The 20025-nt window shown below is 36.2% G+C and overlaps 1 protein-coding gene across 3 annotated transcripts in view; it reads right to left on the bottom strand.

Moving 5' to 3' along the window:
• Dopr2 (dopamine receptor 2) overlaps positions 1-19438 on the bottom strand; it is a 188272-nt gene extending 168834 nt beyond the window's left edge. For all 3 annotated transcript variants that reach the window (XR_016323320.1, XR_016323319.1, XM_089728651.1), the window contains exon 1: positions 19192-19438. The gene's annotated coding sequence lies outside the window, so the exon portion shown is untranslated. The remainder of the gene's footprint in view (positions 1-19191) is intronic.
• Between the last annotated feature and the right edge of the window lie 587 nt (positions 19439-20025).

Raw genomic sequence — 20025 nt, 5'->3', positions numbered from 1 at the left:
ATGATAATACAGCGGTCTTTGGACTTCAAAATAATATAATCTTCACGTACAATGAAACGTGAAATTCTTTTTCTATTGTAATGTCATTTCTAAAGCCAATATGTTGTAATAAATCCATTCAACGAATATCGGAGGCTCAATTCTGAAAAATAATTGACATCTCTCGCACACCGGGCTCCGTACCGCGACCCAGTAACGCGGACACGATCCCACGTTGCTCATTTCAATTTACGTCTCATTCGTTTTTGACTCGTTTCGTAATTAACCCGATCCTTTTTATTTCTCTTTAACGGTACAGTCGAGTATCATTAAACTTTCATTTGTGTACATCAGATATGCCTGCAGACCTACTTACTAAGAGCTTAGGAGCTGTCAAACATTATAAACATCTAAATAGCTTGGGTATTGTTAAAACATAGGTATTATGTTTTGTTTGTTTTGGTATCTATATTTTGAGTGGGAGTGTTGTAAATATATCAAAATACAGATGCTACTAGTGACACCTCCTGATACTTAGTTATAATAACTAATCTGTTTCATTTCATTCGATTTATTAAAGCCGGCCATTCGTCGGCCATTTAACGGCCGTCTGGTGTAGTGGTAAGTGACATGGTCACTACACAAGGGGGTCGCGGGTTCGAATCCCGCCAAGGAAAGATATTTGTATGATAAATATAAATGTCTTTTCCAGGGTTATGGATGTATATTAAATATGTGTATGGGTATATTAAGAATCTTCCATTTATTTCCGTTATCTGGTACCTGTAACACAAGTTCTTTACGAACTTATCACGGGACCAGTTAACGTGGCGTGATTGTTAGTAAATATTTATTTATTTATTCGCTTCCCGTCACAGTTTGAATCGCGTTGTTTTATTTTAAACTCCTCACTGATCGACCCAATTAAAATTTACGTCGTCTCCTCGCTGTCCAAAAATGAAATCGATCATTACATTTTGTTCTGGTGTCTAAATGAAATTTTCGTTTGACGTTGATATCAACTAAACTGATGTTTGTTTAATCAACTCGAATTAATTTTGTTATGATTTATCGGACCGTTTAATTAACATTCCTTTAAAGTAATTATTTGAATAGCTAATGGTTAATCTCTTCGAGTATCCAAAAGTCGAATTCCAAGTTGGTAATAAAAAAATGATTTAAGGTGTGTGCCTGCTTGAAAAAAAAATCCTTTGAACAAAATTTGAGATAAAATTACATGACTTTTATTATAATGAAAGAGTTCATTGAAACTGTTATCTTAACGCAGCCTTCATCGTTTCAGATCTGTGAACTTTATGCAGTGTGAATTTTCGATGCGATCTCAAACTTGCACAGCTTAAAGTCTGCAAAGCTTAAACACAAGTTTCTCTTAACGCTCTCTCATGAGTAGTTCTAAAATGAGCGGATTGTGAGTAATGGTAGTTATGCTTACACTTTGCAGTTAATAATTTATTGTTCCCAAACAATTTTAGACTTCTCATTTTAATTTTGAGTAATGCCGACGAACATTATTTGGATAGTAAAAATCTCAGACCTACATCAAAATTATGGTTAATAAAAATTATATTTTATATCCAATGAATGAAAAGGATACATTTGAAAGTCTTCTAGTTTATATACAATAAATATATTATAAATAAAAATAATTTATTATATATGTATACAATAAAAAACCTATATTACGTTTGCTTTCCTTATGTGTCCCACAACTATTGCGTATAGTATATAAGTAAGGATTGATTTTAGTAACATCCTAGAATATTGAAATTGTTCTATATTATACCTATCTATAATTTAAAAAAATCTTAAAAAAACTTCTTTTTGATTCGTGCTTGTTTGTAAAATAATGCGGTTATGAAATCTAAATCTGTTGTTTATGAAGAATTTAGACGTAGACTTAATAGGACACCCTGTATAAAAATAAGAAGATTACGTAATTAATCGTGAACATTCACGAACAATATATTTTTTTTACGTTTTAGTAAGCTCAGACCCTCTGAAAATCTGTTAGTAAAACGTACCGTCTACAATTCTTTTCTTACGACCCCTGATACGGAAAGCACGTAAGGGTATTGCGTGCTACTAGCGCAATAATATTTTATAGCTATACCTAACTCTAATATAAACAATAAGTGGCAAGCTTCTAAATCGGGGTGGTGTGCGAATGCAAAGAAAATGTATCAGTAGGTTGTTTTATTCATTTAACACAGTTTTCCGCTGAATGAATAAAAAACGTGATTTCGTCCTAAAACAACTTTTATTTCCTTAACTTAACGTAATCTACTTTAAGCAAAACTTAAAACTTCGGCAACCTAATAGATCCCTTTCCACTTTTTTCCAAAAATAGTCTGAGCGACGAATTGAGTTGTTTACAAAACTGTAACTCATTCTTCAAGCTTTTACGTATAATTGTGTTAGAGTTACAAAAAATACGTTATTTGGAGAAGTTTTTGTTATATCTTTAAGAAACTCTTTATATGTTATTCAAATCTATATTTATTATATCTAATTCTTTTAATACTATATATATACTACATATAATTCGTTTCAATAGACAAAAATGATTATTTTAAAAGAATTTTTCTTTTTTTTCAGCTGAGTCGTATAATTAAAAAATATTTGTGACTTAATGCCGTGCCTCTTGATTTTCTTCTTATAACCAATACGAAGTTTCTTTTTCAATTGATTTTATAGACTTTTGGGTTTTTTTTATTAATTCTTATTTGGTTTTGAAAAATATAAAAGGATTTTTTTGTACGTAATCCTATGCGTTCAAATGAAGGGAAACTTTGTACAGTTGTTACTTCAAAAAAAAAAAAACAGACACACGTTCACGTTCACTAGATCAACCGCAAATCTTTGATTCCATCATAAAAGGTAACTGAAACTTTCAGAGTATTCAATTAATGTTAAATATTTAGAAAACCTGTCAAATATATCGTATAGAAATTTCAACCTTCGACCGTAGAATGAAACACTGAGCGAACTAAGACCCGTTTCCGATTTATAGCGTAAATACAATGATGGTGTGATTTCATACGATGGTAGAACGGTTCGACCCGCCTCGATTTATTTGTGATTCGCGCCTAAATTGGCAAAAAATACTTGGCTCGGATCCAACGGTAAGTTCCACCACGCACGCTTGTATCAGCAACTGTAAATCTTTGGAAGACGCGACATAGAGCGTCCTTTCCACCTTTTGTGTATAGTGTATCGTGATAAGATTACGCAAAATGAGGTCTTCGATGGAAAATTGCTGTGAGTTTATATCGTGCATATATAATTCAATATGCTATAACTAAACACCAAGTTATGTGATTGCGATCTATGTGTAAATAAATGATCTGATTTCGAATATGCAAAATTAACATGCAAAAATAAATATGCAAAACGCACCAACGTAATTAGTTACATTATTGCCGTGCCTATAACGAACTGGCAAGGCTAACCTGAGTTAGATATTTTTACTTGTAGGTTAGTTACGTTTAGAAAAATGTTCAAGGGCATCCTCCACGTTATTAATAGGTAGGTTAATGTAATTGTTTAATGTATTATATTGTGAATATCTTTTTTCCCTTACATAATACGTTAGATTTGTTTTCGTTATCGTGTTGTTTTGTCGTAATTGTAAGGAACGTTGTTATACAAATTCAGCACTATATGTCTGGTTTTGTCGTGCGCACATAACTTATGTTGCAAGCCAGATTTTGTTTCTTTTTATTTGTGTTTTTTATGTATCTTTAGCTTGTGATGTGTATTGTGAGCCTAATAAAATAAATAAATAAATAAATAAAAATTGCCAAAGCGGTAAGCAGCGACTTGGCTCTGCCCCTGGCATTGCTTAAGTCCATGGGCGACGGTAACCACTCACCATCAGGTGGGCCGTAAGCTCGTCTGCCTGCAAGGTTAATAAAAAAAAATAAAAAAAATACGATTGTAATATTGACTAAAAGTGGAATTATGCAGATTCATTAATTAGTGTTTAATCTGTTAGTATTAAGCATACGATTTATTAAACGATATTCATACTTTCAAAAATACTGAAAAAATGAATAATAAACAAGGTGATTTTCGGAACATTTCTCTATTTCCGTATAAAACGAATTTCGTAATCATTTCGCAATACAGCACCGCAATTTTGTGACCAAACAAAAACTTTACAGAAACAAATAGACAACGTTCGTAAACTTAGAATCGAAATCGAATTAAAACGGTCAAAATTTTCTCGAGAAATTCGGGACCTGTTCGCAAATCCTCTTTTGTTTATTTTCATTAGCACTTGATCCCCGAGAGTTCGACCACGTTTTCGAATTGTTACTTCACTGGGAATATTTGACTGGGAAAGTATTATTGGAAAAGATTAAGCGTGCCGTTAGAAATGATAAAATCGATAGGGCTCCGAGGGCGCCCGCAAGACTGATTGCGATTCCGAGAAACGATTGCCTTCCGCGGCGACTGGCTGCGTTATTTTCCACTGATACTTTATTTTGAGCTGTTCCATTTGTGTGTGTTGTAAAACTTTTATGAATTGACAGCTACTGACGCGGCAAATTAAATTAATAAAATGGCGAATTGTTGCCTTTACCGTAAATGAAGACACATATTTTATATATACTAATACATACACTGATAATTACAAAAAAAAAACGGTTGTCTGTAAAGTCGGCTTACTGGCGATAGTTGAACATGACATCGTCATAAGAAAATACTGATGGAATGGTTTCATTTTTCAATGATCGCAATTATCATTGCTATAAACAATTGACACCACATTCACTTTTCACTGAACTTAATACTTGACGAAAACATGTAAATGTATTATTGTATAGCAGCTGTCCACGAGGATGCATCCTCACTCAAGTAGGAGAGAGACAGATGTCGAACGCTGCCGAACGCGAAGGCCAATTGTGCCTCTTTGTCACTCGTTGCGCGCTCTCGCTTGCACTTCAAGCCTTAAATCAAACGCCTCAGAGCGAGATAACGCCGCATGGGTCATGTTTTTTCGTACCTTGTGTTAAGTGGTTACCGGAGCCCATAGACAACTACAACGTAAATGCCGCCACTCACCTGGAAACAAGAGTTCTAAGGTCTCAGTCGTAACAGTACAACGGCTGCCCCGCCCTTCAAACCGAAACGCATTACTGCTTCACGGCAGAAATAGGCAGGGCGGTGGTACCTACCCGTGCATTCTCACAAAACGTTCTACCACCAGTAAAAAATAATATACTATATAAAATCATACATAAATAAATTAAAGTAAATAAATGAATAATAAGTAAATAAATAAAATTGGTAATCTTTGAGTTGATAAGTAATTAAATTACGAATAGTAATTATAACTTTTTGTGCACATGCATACATGCATGCATGTGTATGCAAGTACACAGCGGCAGTAGGCAACGGCTTCACTATGGCCCTGGCATTGTTGATCTCCATGAGCAACTGTGAGTATATGTACCATTAAGGTAGGCGTATGCTGGTCTGCATATAACAGAAATAAATAAATAAATTAATCCTTTTTTTTATCTTTATTTATTAATTATTTTAAGCGTTAAAAGTCGTAAGTGTTCAAATGTATATAACAATTCTAAAAAATACGGAGGATTAAGCGTAAGGGTATTTAAGGTAAAGAGGGTTAAGGGTAAAGAGCTTAAAAGAAAATTGGTCAGAAAAAAAAACCGTGTAAGAATTTCGTAGTCAAAATGTTGCTATTAGGTACATCTATACTTTTGATTTTAGTATTTTAGATCGTTTTCGAGAACCTTCTTTCAGCTTAAACTAATATTTTTGTTTTTTTGAACTATTTAATTGAAATAACCTTTTATTTGTTGTTGGCCGTCTTGCGAGGCCACACCTTGCAGGTACCACCACCCACTTATTTCTGTAGCGAAGTAGTAATATGTTTCTCTTTGAATGTTCGGACAGTAGTTCAACTATGCATTTTAAACTAAGACCTCATGTCTCAAGGTGGATGGCAGTATTCACGTTTTTTTCAATATTAAATCGGCCATGAGTTCGTTTATCCGTGTCTGTGCAATAAATGAAAAATACATAAAAACTACATTTATAGTCGTTCGTAATCATGTTAAACTATAAAGTATTCGGAATCAGAAATAATAAAATTAAAATAATAAAGGCGAAATTGGGCCGTAAAAGTAATCTTAATTATGTTTACGACTCCCGAAAACCGAAGAAAATCCGAATAATTCATAATTTATTCAACAAAATAAAAGTCAGACACTTCTATTTCTTTAAAGTCTGTTAAATATGTCTGTCTGTTAAAAATTTATAGCTATGGTGCACAATGAAAGTATGTTATACAAATTTGATAGTTTTCCACATCGGTCACATGATAGATTTATTGAAAGACCTATTCGAAATTCGTATTTTAATTTTCCACCCGGAAAGCAGCCTCCCGGATTGAATGTCACGTTTGTTTGAAAAACAAAAGCGTTAACATTGTTCGAATACTTGCCGTGATAAGCATTCCGGTCTTATGTTAAGGGATTCCGGGTCACGACTCGATATGCAGGAAAAATAATATTTTCCTTTGTCTAACACCTACACGTTTCAGGGGAAAGGGTAGACGTGGGTCGAATTAGTATGGGCAGGATTTTCTATGAATAAACAAATGCGCCGTGTGGGTCGTTTGACGTCAATGGATTTAACACCACAGTCTCAGGTGGTATATCGTTACATAGAACATTGCTTCTTAACCGATAGTCTAATTTGCGGTCCACAATTGGAGCAACTTCTTTTTCAAGGTCACGGTTAAACTTGATAAATAATTTTACATTATAATATTTTATTATTATATTACTTTTATTTTATTTATTTATTATATTACCTAGTCAGGTCATAAGTACTGTCACACAGTAAAAACTTTTCTTTTAAAATGCTGGCCACAAAAAAGTTTATTGAATTCGAATTTCGAATTGTTCATGAAAATAAAAATGTATACTTTTAGAATTTTACTCATTTTTAAATATGGAGTGGACGCTTAAAGAAGACCGTGTTGCAGTTATTGCGTTGCATCGTTGCGGTTACGCGCCAATTCAAATTTTTAACATACTGAAAAATTTGAATATAACCAAAAGATTCGTTTATCGTACCATCAAACGATACAATGAAGACTCTAGTGTAGATGACAGGTCAAGAAGTGGTCGCCCTCGGTCTGTTAGGACTCCAGCAGTGATAAAAGCTGTGAAGGCGCGAATTCAAAGAAATCCCAAACGTAAGCAGAAACTGTTGGCCCTTTCAGATGGGGTTAAGCAGAACCAGAAAAGGGTGTTAAATGAAGACTTAGGGCTTCGGGCATATCGAAGAAAAACAGGACATCGTTTGAATGCTCGTCTAATGGCCCTGAGACTGAAGAGATGCCGCGCTTTGTTGAAGCGGTACGCGGCAAAAAAATATCTTTTTTCGGATGAAAAAATTTTTACCGTAGGAGGGAGCTACAACAAACAAAATGATAAGGTGTACGCACACAGTAGTGAAGAAGCCAGCAACCGTATTCCGCGTGTCCAACGAGGTCATTTTCCATCCTCGCTCATGGAATGGTTGGGAGTTTCTTATTGGGGCTTAACAGAGGTACATTTTTGTGAGAAAGGTGTAAAAACGAATGCAGTTGTGTATCAAAATACAGTCCTGACGAACCTTGTGGAACCTGTTTCTCATACCATGTTCAATAACAGGCACTGGGTATTCCAACAAGATGCGGCGCCAGCTCATAGAGCGAAGAGCACGCAAGACTGGCTGGCGGCGCGTGAAATCGACTTCATCCGGCACGAAGACTGGCCATCCTCCAGTCCAGATTTGAATCCGTTAGATTACAAGATATGGCAACACTTGGAGGAAAAGGCGTGCTCAAAGCCTCATCCCAATTTGGAGTCACTCAAGACATCCTTGATTAAGGCAGCCGCCGGTCCGGCGTCTGGGGGACGGCGGGATGGATGTAATGTGCACTGCGTAAACCCTGTCCCGCCGTCTCAATAGCTCCGACTGGGTTCCCACCCGGTCCGGGGTAGGGCGCCGGCTGTGAGCGGCAGGAGTTTTTAGTGAGGTTCGACTCCCACATACCGCACCTGCCGTGCGGGTGGGGATCCGGCGATTTTCTCCTGTGGAAAAAGAAAAAAAAAAAGCCGCCGATATTGACATGGACCTCGTTCGTGCTGCGATAGACGACTGGCCGCGCAGATTGAAGGCCTGTATTCAAATTCACGCAGGTCATTTTGAATAAACTTTAGTGTCATAAGAATCTATGTTTTGTTAAGTTCATTTTGGTATATGAATGGTTACATAATGAATAAACTTGTTTCAATTATTTTACATTAAACATGTGACAGAATTTATGACCTGACTAGGTATTTTAATATATTACAGCATATAGCTATCGAAGCCCATAAATAACTTTCTATGAATGCGTCCATGAGACCTGAAAATGGAAGACTGATAAACCGGCTATGCCATCCTCCAAATGGTGGTATCCTCCACAGAAATAGGTAGGACAGTGGTATCCACCCCAAGGGCCCCTTGTACAGTAGACAGTGTCGCAGTACAAATTAAAATACTTTCAGAACATTTTGTATTTTATATTTTAGAAGAACCAATCTAGGCAAGCACTCATCTGCTCCTCGTCTAACTAACCTTTATAATAATCTAGTCAGAAAAGCTGAAAACCTTGACATATTTGGCGATTCCCTTCCAATATTCAGGAACAAAATTATAAAAAGTTGTTGTTGAACCTCAGCCTCAGCCTTGGTCTGAGTACTCGGGTATTACTGTCCTTGTTGTCTTTCTTTTGTTTTTAATTTTTAATTCTTATTAATAGTATTGTTAAATCTCTATTGATATATTAATGTAATGCATGCTGTGATTGCCTCTAATTAGAGTTGCAGTTATCAATTGCTCTATACATGTCAATGTTATTTTATGTCTTCCTATAAACCCTGTCGGTAATCCTTAAATAAATAAATATAACCAAAAACGCAATGATTGACACATTTCCATTCATTTGAACAGTTTGAACGAAATATATAAGCTAAGAACCTATCTACGTTGATTTTCAACTGTTTTTGTTTTGTTTAGTATGGGCCAACTTTAGTAAAATTAATGAAATTTTTGGAAATTTTTGGAGAAAAGATTTTTTTTTAATATTAATAAAAAGAGTAGAGTAAATGCTTAATAAAAACCTTCAAACACCAGTCATTGTGGTAGATTTTCGATTACTGAACGTACACTAGTCAAATTAAATGGATAATAATTACAAGTTCGTTCTAGTATTGTGTAAATCAATAGCTAAATCAATAGCTACAAGCTTTCAGTATTCCAGTGTTTTATGAAAATGAATTTTCTATTTGTTTGCACAACAATGTTACATAATGTAACGCAGTACTCTAGAAACAAGCCTCGTAACAAGAAACGGGTTCTTTGCTTTGATTTGAAGTAACTTTATCTATACTAATATTATAAAGAGGAAAGATTTGTTTGTTTGTTTGTTTCGAATAGGCTCCGAAACTACTGGACCGATTTGAAAAATTCTTTTTCCATTAGAAGCCGACATTGTCCCTGATGAACATAGGCTACTTTTTTAAATTTTTTTTTTTTGGTTTCATTTGTGTTTTAATGTTTCCGAAGCGAAGCGAGGGCGGGTCGCTATAACAAAGATAGGTGAAGAGCTCGAGCTCACCTGGTGTTAAGTGGATGCCGGAGACTATCGATATCACATCGAGAAAGCCAACGCTCAACTTGAAACATGAAGTTGAAGTATCAGTGGCATTATGTAACGGATAACTAACCTATGAAACCTAAATGCATGACCGCTAAGATTATAAATAGTTTATGAAGTCGTCGTGGCCTAACGGATAAGACGTCCAGTGCATTCGTGTTGAGCGATGCACCGGTGTTCAAATCTCAGGCGGGTACCAATTTTTTTAATAAAATACGTACTCAACAAATGTTCACGATTGATTTCCACGGTGAAGGAATAGCATCGTGTAATAAAAATCAAACCCGCAAAATTATAATTTTCGTAATTACTGGTGGTAGGACCACCGCCCTGCCTATTTCTGCCGTGAAGCAGTAATGCGTTTCGGTTTGAAAGGTGGGGCAGCCGTTGTAACTATACTTGAGACCTTAGAACTTATATCTCAGGGTGGGTGGCGCATTTACGTTGTGGATGTCTATGAGCTCCAGTAAACACTTAACACCAGGTGGGCAGTGAGCTCGTCCACCCATCTAAGAAAAAAAAAAGAAAAAAAAATAGGCAAACCTGTGTACCTATCCGTGAAAGCTCACAATATGTATGCTCTGTAATTACTGATTGCGTAATTACGCAAATCTAATTTACTTGGTGGTTCATTTTTATTACACAACATATTTTAATCGTGGAACTGGAAAACGTTCATGAAAACGTGTCAAGTATATATTTTCTTAGAAATATACGCCTGCGGGATTTAAACACTAATATCACAGCGCTTGGCACGGGTATGATAATATGTATAAGTTGTAAGTGATTATTATAATCTTTCGAGAATTTAATCTCCTTTACCGAGTAAGTGGAGTACTCTGAGGAATTGTTCGAGATGATACCGGCATCTCGTTTTTACCATCGCACCGCCCGCCACCGGAGTAGAGTTCATCCATACTACCTGGAGCCACTGCGGTCATCCACAGTGCGTTTCCAGAGGTCTTTTTTGCCACGTACCATCCGGCTATGGAATGAGCTCCCCTCCACGGTGTTTCCCGAGCGCTATGACATGTCCTTCTTCAAACGAGGCTTGTGGAGAGTATTAAACGGTAGGCAGTGGCTTGGCTCTGCCCCTGGCATTGCTGAAGTACATGGGCGACGGTAACTACCACGGAATAGATAAATGTAACTACTCACCATCAGGTGGGCCGTATGCACGTCTGCCTACAAGGGCAATAAAAAAAAAAGTGGATACATTTAAATTTTTCTATATGACACATTTAATTGTAAGTGATTCGCATACTTTAGTTTTGAGTCGTTATATAGTTTGTTTTATATAGTAGTCGTTTGTATAGTCTTTTTTTACAGTTACAAATTTTATTTTATTTTGTTTATTGTCAAATATTTTGCATAAATTAAATTGCAAAAATTCAAAAATCAATACCAAATTCACAGAAAAAAAATTAGTAAACGCTTATTTATAAACTTTATTAACTTAAAAAAAACATTATACATACGTACGTACAGGTCGATACCTAAAAGCTCAAACTGTTGCTCCACACTTTACACGCATTAATAGAGAGTCGATCAATCGACGGTTTGCGCTCAAAGGGTTAAAGCCGAAAGTCGAATGGTGGAAGCTTCGTATTGAAACAATATTTGGTGTATGAGAGTCGAGCTGTTCACATTACTTTTAGTCATCAGGCCTAGTATTTTTATCATTAGGTACCTCGTAGCTTAAGCCAATTTAAAGAAAATATGGGTTCGGAGATATCTCGTAAGGATACTTTCGCGAGCGAAATATATTATACCATTGTGGGGGAACTCATAACGACACCGCGGGGACCCGTCGCGGTCACTAACTGACAAAGCGGTCACAAACGAAGGCATAGCTTTGTTACAGTCGACGACAAAATGAAAGCGTATTAAAAAAAAAATCAACTGTTGTGATTTAAAAACAAATTACCATCTGTTTCCGTGTTCATAATAAATTCGGCCCATTATTTTACCTCATTGTTGGGCACGGTCGTATCTCGCATGTTTCCAGTTACTAAAGCTGCCTACGAAAAACATGACGATACTAAGTAATGTAACCCATTAAAATATATGTACCTATTAAGATAGCGGTTTCGAAATTCATATTTCCGCATCTTAAATATGGAATGATATTCAAGAAAACTGTTTTAAATAAGTCACATTTAATTTTCATGTGCAGATGTATTCCAGTTTTCAAACAAAAAATAATTCAACCCCAAAATTTTGTTTTCACTTTTGTAAATAAAAGCTAAAATATTTGACGTACTTATGAATTACATTCTAAAGTCTAGAATATTTTATATTTACATAGTTACTCCAGTTATCTGTTTACTTTATTACACAAATTAAAATTATCTTTAGCTTCAGCCTCCAGCCATCAAATTTGGTTGACGTCCTATACAGCAAATTGAACAGAAATCACATAATACAGGGTGTTGTTTTCCTGATGTTCGACTTAGATAGCTTTTTAATGTGTTCAATTGCTCACAGTTCACATTTTTACTAATATACTAGCTGACCCGGCAGACTTCGTAGTGCCTCAATCGATAAATAAAAAACCGACGGGGGACACATCAAAGGAAAAACAAAATTGTTTGTTTTTATATAATTCCTAACTTTTTTATATTTTTTCACCTTTCAAACCTTCCCTGAACTTCCACGAATAATTCAAGACCAAAATTAGCCAAATCGGTCCAGCCGTTCTCGGGTTTTAGCGAGACTAACGAACAGCAATTCATTTTTATATATAGAGATATATAGATATTGCAAACCAATGGGTTCTTTTTTTATTGCCCTTGCAGGCAGACGAGCATACGGCCCATCTGATGGTGAGTGGTTACCGTCGCCCATGGACTTCAGCAATGCCAGGGGCAGAGCCAAGCCGCTGCCTACCGCAAAGGTTCACATGTCGTCTGTTATGAAACTATTATCAGAGCATATAGAATACATACTGCCATTACTAAAATCTGCGCTCATAGTGGCTTTGTTATATAGGTTTTAAAATGTCAAATTAATAATAAACTAACCGCTCAAAGTTTATAAACAGCAACAAATACGCGCAGTTATTTTACAAATAAAGTGAATGATTATGATTTCGAGAAATGAATGTTTCAGAATAAACAAAAACAACTATTTATTTTTAATTCGGAGCAATACAGCTATAGTCGACGAATAATTGCTTCGTGCCGGGTTAAAGTTTGAAAACTAAATAGTGTGAAATTTGTTTCCACATTGTTTCAAGTAATAATTAACCATTTAAACTTTCTCCGGTCAGAAGCACCGCCCACTATAAGACTTCTTTAGGTTGGTACTGTGTATTAATTACTCAATAGCTACTGTGACTTTTTTTTATGGCTTAGATGGTTGGACGAGCTCACAGCCCACCTGATGTTAAGTGGTTACTGAAGCCCATAGACATCTACAACGTAAATGCGCCACCCACCTTGAGATATAAGTTGTAAGGTCTCAGTATAGTTACAACGGCTGCCCCACCCTTCAAACCGAAACGCATTACTGCTTCACGGCAGAAACAGGCAGGGCGGTGATACCTACCCGCGCGGACTCACAACAGGTCCTACCACCAGTACAGTACAGTATGTATTTATAACTATCAACGATAAAAAGCATTACGTTTTTTCATATTTTTCTTAACAGACATTTTCAATAACTATTGACGAGCTTCGGTAGTATAAATAAAAAACATTTGGAAACAGTTTTTCCCACGCTTACAAGAAATAATGTATATATTATAATATAAACGAACATGATAATATCAATATCATAAATCTGTCAATGATATATTTTTATTTATTTATTGCTTAGACAAGCTCACAGCCCACCTGGTGTTAAGTGGTTACTGGAGCCCATACACATCTACAACCTAAATGCGCCACTCACCTTGAGACATAAGTTCTAAGGTCTCAGTATAGTTACAACGGCTGCCCCACCCTTCAAACCGATACGCATTACTGCTTCAGGGCAGAAATAGGCAGGGCGTTGTTACCTACCCGTGCGGACTCACTAGAGGTCCTACCACCAGTAACTCACAAGAGGGCCACCAGTAAATTGTTGAATTTCGGCCGCTTGTTATTAAAATACATCACCGCTCTATGCTTTATGATAATTGTATAGGAAACGTTATCCAAGAAATGATTTTCGTCATTCAGACTGTCGAGGCCATTGACTCGGACATATTATTATTATTATTATATATCTATGTCCCTACATAATGTGAAACTTTTCAGTTAACTTTTTTGTCATATAGGTGTCGCTATGTTTGTTGATAGTGAAAAAAATATTAACCGACACTCGCGACTCAGTTCTTCGTGATACAAATAATTATGAGAAACGTGATTGAGATAAAATATAATTAATTATCTTGCCAAGCATGAGATATTCATAAGCTCTTGTAAACATTTTGTTTTGGCATTTAGATTTAAGGCAAATTATTTAAATTTTTCATACGTAGTACAAAGAGGCCATAACCGAAGTTGATACGGTGATAAGCTACAGAGCTAGCGACATCTCCCGTTATATTTCCAGGCTAGCGGTAGGCAGCGGCTTGGCTCTGCCCCTGGCATTGTTGAAGTCCAAGGGCGACGGTAACCACTCACCATCAGGTGGGCTGTATGCTCGTCTGTCTACAAGGGCAATAAAAAAAAGACTACGAAAAAGGTGGCCAATGAAATTTAACAGAACCAGTGCGATTTAAATAAAACAGTTAAATTTGGAATTTGCTCCTGTATTATGTGAAGAACCCTCTCATCGTAGCCGCTGGAAACTACATACCCGACCCAGTAGACCGAATGGTAAACCGTCGACGTCGCCCAAAGCACATCATTACGGATCCTCCTGACCTATTAACGGTGCTTTTAGGCACCACAAGCACCGGTCACCGTCCTCGTCGAATCCGTCGCTTGCGACGAAGGGCTCGACGAGCGAACTAGCCCCTAGACACAGCCCACTGAGTTTCTCGCCGGATCTTCTCAGTGGGGGGTCGCATTTCCGATCCGGTGGTAGATTCTGCGAAGCACTGCTCTTGCTAGGGTCAGTGTTAGCAACTCTCCGATTGAGCCCCGTGAGCTCACCTACAAGCGTTAGGGCGAAGCTGAAATAGCCTCTCAAGGCTATCAGCATAGGTAGGGAAGAAAAAAAAAGTATTATGTGACCAGGAAAGGGGCCATTCAAATGGGAATTGAACGCGTTGCGTAGCAGTCAGAATCACTAGCCATTAGAGCAACGAGACGAAAACTATACAGAAGTAGAATCGTAGTGTGTGCTAAACAAACTTTCAATTTAACTACATAATACATACGAGTAGCACATTGCCTTTATCTATTTGATAATTTTCAGTTTCCTTTTTGTAGCCGGTATTTACATTCGCGTATTCAGTCTACTGGATTACGTATTGTGTCATTTTCATAATCGAGAGGCTTAAGATTGGTTCCATACTGATAGTAATTTATGAGTGGGTAATTTTAAGCACGTACAAAAGCACTCACGAATGGTCAGCAATGTCTCTTCTTTTTCTCCACCTTATCCCACTAGGTGGGGTCGGCACAGCTAATTTTTCTATTCCATTCTCTTCTATCAGCCGTCATCTCAACACTCACTCCTCTCTCTCACTTATATCGTCATTTACACACTCTATCCATGTCTTCTTCGGTTGACCTCTTCCGCATCTACCTTGTACTACCATTTCCATACATCTTCTAGTTATATGCATCTTCTCTACGCATCAAATGTCCATACAACGCTAACCGTCCGCCCTTTAATGGTCAGCATGGTCAGCAATGTATTAACAGCAAAAATGGCGACGATTACGTTTAGCGAGATACGTACGTATAAAAAACATCTACTAAAGCCTTAAACTTATATAAGTTGTTGACGTGATAAAAAAGCAAAAACCAACTATTTTAACGTGTACATTTATAGTAATAAATCTTGTCGTAGGCACGCCGGTTCCGGATGTTTTCCCTGCTCGTAATCACCTCCTTTGCGGCAACCCAACAGTAAATTTATTAAAACATTCAGGGATGCGTTGAAATAAAAATAAAAATAAAAAACTATTTCGCTCTTTTATACTTAAAATTAAGACGTAAATCACGGACGAGGCAAATAAATCTGCAGTTCTTCGCGACGTCTAGCTTAATTGGCGCTTATTTCTCTAGACATTTTTCAGTGCCATTTTACTGAGAAAAGCGCTTTGGAAAGAAATTTTATCAAGAATAATTTTTCATGAGCTATTTCAGTATGATTTACGTATAAAGATTCATGCTATATATAACCGTATACTCTTGTAACGCAATTATAGGGATCTAGGTAATTCTAAGTTGCCGATACCAATTTAGCTGAATTTCGAACAAGCGAGAAACATCTTAGACATTGACGTGGAGATCTTAATTGTTGTTTCCTAACTGCAATATAATGGCCCGTTAAACTATCCTTTAAACTCGAAAGTTTCGACATTAGGACAGTTAATTATCGGTCTACCTTGATTACTGTTCTCGTTCCTTTAATTATATCAAATTTGATTCATTTAAGTCACATTTACAAAGGAATAAACGTCATTAAAATTGATTTCATATTAATTCCGTATATCAACCTACGTAGACGATTATTTTTTAGATTATTTAAATTAAGATCTCACACCCTTTCTAATTCTTGTATGAATATCTTAAATATATGTTTCATTTCATAATATAAATTCTCAAATACAACTTACAAGGTAAATAAAAAAATTAAAAAGACTGACCTCCTATCAATGTTAAAATTTTTTTTCATAAATAAATGACGTAGAAAATAAAAACTTTTCGAAAATGATTTTGAGGCTAGTGGACTAGTGGCAGGGCATTTTCTTAATATGCCGACCCCCAGAGGAGGTACCACGAATCAGTCTATTTCTACCACGAAGTGTTTGTTTAAAGGACAGGATAAGTCCTACGCACTTGAGCAGAACTCCACTCAAGTTGGTGGGAAGCTCATATTGGCATCACCAGGATCGAGGATCCGATGAACGCTTAGGCTAGAATTAGTTTTAAAGGTATTTCATAAAAAATTACATCGCATACATAATAAATTACTTTTTCAATGTAGTACCCATTTTATTCGATTTTTCAGAGTCGTAGACATAAATAAAACAATTTTTACCGAATACTGACTATCGTCCGTGACCACGAGCACTGTAAACTAGGTATTCAAAATGTCAGAAATAATATAATAACAACAAGAAAATTAGATTAAACTGTAAAATTAGTTTTAATTGTGAGCTGGTTCAGTACCTAATCCAAAAGTCGTCGTAACCTAAAGGATAGATATCCGGTACATTCGTATCTAGCAACGCAACGGTGTTCGAATCCCAGGCGGGTACCAATTTTTCTAATAAATAATAAATAAAATAAATAAATATTTACTAATAATCACGCCACGTTAACTGGTCCCGTGATAAGTTCGTAAAGAACTTGTGTTACAGGTACCAGATAACGGATATAAATGTAAGATTTTTATTATACACATACATATATTTAATATACATCCATAACCCTGGAAAAGACATTTATATTTATCATACAAATATCTTCCCTTGGCGGGATTCGAACCCGCGACCCCCTTGTGTAGTGACCATGTCCGTTACCACTACCAGAGTGTTACCACTACACCAGACGGCCGTTAAATGAAATACATAGTCAACAAATGCTCACGATTGACTTCCATGGTGAAGGAATCACATCGTGTAATAAAAATCAAACCCGCAAAATTATAATTTGCGTAATTACTGGTCGTAGAACCTCTTGTGAGTCCGCGCGGGTAGGAACTACCACCCTGCCTATTTCTGCCGTGAAGCAGTAATGCGTTTCGGCTTGAAGGATGGGGCAGCCGTTGTAACTATGCTTGAGACCTTAGAACTTATATCTCAAGGTGGGTGACGCATTTACGTCATAGATGTCTATGGGCTCCAGTAACTACTTCACATCACGTGGGCTGTGAGTTCGTCCACTCATCTAAGCAATAAAAATAAAACGTTTTTTCTATTCTATCAGCCCACAGACGTCCACTGCTGGACATAGGCCTCCCCCAAGCGTCGCCACAAAGATCGGTCCTACGCCACTGGCATCGAGCGGATCCCCGCGAACCTCAATAAGTCGTCGGTCCATCTTGTAGAAGGCCTACCCACGTTTACAAACCAAGAAATAATACAATTAAAAATCTGAGATGGACGAGTGCATCTTTTTGGATATCGTTTCAGTAACAAATTAATAAGTTCCTCTTCATTAAATGTCGCGTACCACATCCGATTGAAAAGATCCAGATGAGAAAAATCAAAAATTAAGAGTTAGAGAAAAAACTGCGGCCGTGAACAAAACAGTCTCATAATGATTCACTTAATACACTTGTATTGTAAAAGCTTAATAAATATTCCTAACTCGGATTCATGTGGCTATGTTGTAGTTTCAACCTGGGCCAAATACCATTTTGTAAGAAGCAAATAATATTATTATTAATCATATTATTTGGAATGCAAAAGAAAATTCCGCATGGAAAGAACGCGACATTGTGGTGTAGCCTCTATCGAAGTCACAGCTTCTCAATTGTATAAACTAAAATCAAATAGGCTCACCAGTATGAGCCGTGAATTCACAAATCGGCACGTCTAATTGCCTATTGCGGCTGATAAATAGTCATAACTTCAAGTTTGAAGAGTAAGATAGTCTCTGTTTCAATGCACCGAAAATGACAACCTTCACGACTTAAAGTGGATAGCAGTATCCAAGCTATGATTTTTATGGGACCAAAACCGCTTTACATAAAAATATAAAATAATTTTCTCAGTCATATTAAACAAATAATTATTTCGTCAATTTTATAAAAAATACACTAATGCAACAATAATAATAAACTAGTGCCTTATTTTTCAGATTTCATTGACATTCTTGAGAATTTGTCGTTTTTTTGTTATAATTGCAATTTTCGTTCTTAAGGCGCACGAAGGGATGCAAAAATCTTGCGAAACATATATTTTGTTTTTTATTATTTAAATCACATTATTAATTTGAGAAAAAAACTGTTTTTATTGGATGAAATTGTTTTAGTGACATTTTAAAGTGGGGTAGAACGGCATCTTACAGAAGAAGATTTAAAACCATTTTCTTTCTACAAAGTCATGACGTCATATCATTTCAAAATTGGTTTCTAGAAATAACGTATCATGTAACACACAATGGGAACAATTATTATCATTAAACAAATTTACAGACATAAAAGTTAAATTACGAATGACAATTCCATAAACATAATTAACAACAAAAAAATATATAAGATCCAAAATAAAATTTCCTAAATAAACATAAAATTTTAATTAGTGCAATTTCATATGTGTCTGTAAGCAGGATTGCCGCGGTTAACCGGAAAATTTATTTTAAAAGTTAATAAATTACTACTTTAAATTTAATACAATACTCAAAACTTACCACGGTTCTCCGGAAACAAAAGTTGAAGGAGTTAAAGTTCACAGAACAATAATATCTCTAATTTAGTGAGAGATAAATGAGAAAAGAACACAATAAAAAAAATAACTTCATAAACAGTTAATTTTCAGATCGAAACTTGCTGAAACAATTCGCATTTCGTTTTTTATTCTTTTTTCATTTGTAAGAAAGTTTTCGCGCGAAATTGCTCTACAGTCGGATAAGGTTCTATGTCCAAACGACACCAGCGGTTCCCTCCGTCGGACTAGTTCGACGAAGGCTGTACCGTTCGCCGCGATTGTGCGCGGCACGATGCGCGAATACTTTGACATTCAAATACTGAATTTTCTATTTTTCAAAGTAAATATATATTTAACCTATTTGTGCTGCTATAAATAAGCAATGTTTAAAAAATAAATTATTAAATAAAACAACACTGTTGATACAAAACTAAGTTAAATATCAAATAGTGAATATGAATATAATCGCATTTTTCACTGGTGGTAGGACCTCTTGGGAGTCCGCACGGGTAAGTACCACCACCCCGCCTATTTCCGCCGTGAAGCAGTAATGCGTTTTGGTTCGAAGGGTGCGGTAGCCGTTGTAACTATACTGAGATCTTAGAACTTATATCTCGGGGGGGGTGGCGCATTTACGTTGTAGATGTAGGGCTCCAGTAACCACTTAACACCAGGTGGGCTGTGAGCTCTTCCATCCATATAAGCAAAAAAAAAATAGGGCATATAAAACAGATTTATAATTTTTATAATATTTACAAAGTTGGATGCAGGCATAGATGGAATGCATTCTCATTTAGACGAACGATTTGTGGTATGA

This window comes from Bombyx mandarina, chromosome 07 (assembly GCF_030267445.1).
Source record: "Bombyx mandarina strain Sakado chromosome 07, ASM3026744v2".
In the NCBI taxonomy this organism is placed as follows: domain Eukaryota; kingdom Metazoa; phylum Arthropoda; class Insecta; order Lepidoptera; family Bombycidae; genus Bombyx; species Bombyx mandarina.
Note: the sequence above shows the minus strand (reverse complement) of the source record. Positions and strands in the feature narration are given on the sequence as shown.